The sequence below is a fragment of the Lolium rigidum genome, chromosome 6 (genome assembly GCF_022539505.1).
Source record: "Lolium rigidum isolate FL_2022 chromosome 6, APGP_CSIRO_Lrig_0.1, whole genome shotgun sequence".
NCBI lineage: Eukaryota > Viridiplantae > Streptophyta > Magnoliopsida > Poales > Poaceae > Lolium > Lolium rigidum.
Window position 1 is genome coordinate 170,692,339 of NC_061513.1, and position 2,243 is coordinate 170,694,581.

Sequence of the window (2,243 nt, forward strand, 5' to 3'; positions counted from 1 at the left end):
AAAAATATTTCCTTCTCTCGCTTTTGTAAGAGCGTAGCTGGAGTAATGACGTCCTTTAACTCTCTCATGCAGTTTTTTGGGGTCTTTCCTACATTGCTGGTCCTCCCGTGCTTCTGGTGTATCTTTTGTCTTCCCGTACACGCCCAGAAAGCCTAGCAGGTTCACGCAAAGATTATTCGTCACGTGCATCACATCGATTGAAGAACGGACCTCTAAGACTTCCCAATAGGGTAGATCCCAAAATATAGATTTCTTCTTCCACATGGGCGCGTGTCCGGCATCGTCATTCGGAACGGACCGTCCGCCGAGGACCCTTTCCAAATATTACATCTAGATCCTTGACCATACCAAATATATCAACACCATCACGATGGGGAGGCTTCCTCCGGTGATCAGCCTCACCGTTGTAATGCTTGCCTTTCTTTCTTACGGGATGGGTAGTCCTAAGAAATCGACGATGCCCCAGGTACACGACCTTCTTACATTTTTCCAAATAATCACCTTCGAGCTCATGTAAACAGGTGCGTGCATGCATTGTATCCCTTGTTTGACTGTCCCGAAATGTTACCAAGAGCAGGCCGGTCATTGATGGTTACTGGAAACGGCGCTCTTAGGTCAAATTCCTCCTGCTTGTGCTCGTCCCACACACGTACACCTGCTAGGGATCACAGCTGTAGAAGTTCTTCGACTAATGGCTTCAGGTACACATCAATGTCGTTCCCGGGTTGCTTCGGGCCTTGTATGAGCACTGGCATCATAATGAACTTCCGCTTCATGCACAACCAAGGAGGAAGGTTATATATACAAAGAGTCACATGCCGAGTGCTATGCCTGCAGCTCTGCTCTCCAAAAGGATTCATGCCATCCGTACTTAGACCAAACCTTAAGTTTCTTGCATCCTCAGTGCAAAGTTTGGGGAACTCTCTATCGATTTTTCTCCATTGGGAGCCATCGCTAGGGTGCCTCAACATCACGTCTTTCTTACGGTCTTCTTTGTGCCATCGCAACAACCTAGCATGCTCTTTATTTCTGAACAAGCATTTCAGCCGTGGTATTATAGGAGCATACCACATAACCTTGGCGAGAACCCTCTTCCGGGGCGCTCGTCCTCAACATCACCGAGGTCATCTCGTCGATCTTATACCGCAATGCGAGTGCACACCGGACATGCATCCAAATTCTCGTACTCACCGCGGTAGAGGATGCGATCATTAATGCATGCATGTATCTTTTGCACATCTAATCCTAGAGGGCAGATAATCTTCTTCGCTTCGTACGTATCGGCGGGCAATCGTTACCCCTTGGAAGCTTCCTCTTAATTATTGTCAACAACTTTCCAAATCCTGAGTCGGTGACACCGTTCTCTGCCTTCCATTGTAACAATTCCGAGTGTCGTTGCCTAGCTTTTTATGGCCATCTTCGCAAGTTGGGTATAACAATTTGTTGTGATCTTCTATCATCTTGTCGAAGGCCAACCTTTCCTTTTCAGTTTCACATTCTCTCCTTGCATCAAGCAATGTCAAGATCATCATCGACGGGCTCATCCGGTGCCTCTTGATCTTCTACTTCATTGTCTTCATTGTCTTCTCGCAGTATCATCGTATTCGAGGAAATTGGGATAACCGTCATCATCCTCTTCCTCTTCTTCATTGTCTTCCATCATAACCCCTCTTTCTCCGTGCTTGGTCCAACAATAGTAGCTCGGGCATGAAACCGGATCGCGAAGGTGGCTGTGAATGAGACTCGAGTGAGCGTAATTTACGGTATTCTTGCAGTTGACACATGGACAATACATGAAGCCACCATATTTGTTTGCCTCCGCCACGGCCATAAAATTATCCAGGCCCGAAGTGAACTCGTCAAACCGTCGGTCAATGTACATCCATTGCCGATTCATCTGCATGATATAATTAAGCTGATCAAAACCATTACAGAACATCATGATGTATATATACACATGCATTTTATCAATTACAGATGAAAAGGATAAACTTGTTAACCTCGATGAAGAAGAAAAAAACAAGTTAAGTGTGGCTTGTTTGTGTAAACTCAAGTGGCAAATCCTCTTAAGCATTTCATCGAACACCTCTTGTGCATGTGAAGAAGAGAGAAGAGAATACAGCCCTATTGTGAAGAAAGTGAAAAAATGGCCAAGTGTGGCTCACACTTGGGCAGGGACAAGGTTATATAATCAGATTGGGGACTTTGTCCCGATTTGTAATACAAACCGGGTCCAATGGGGG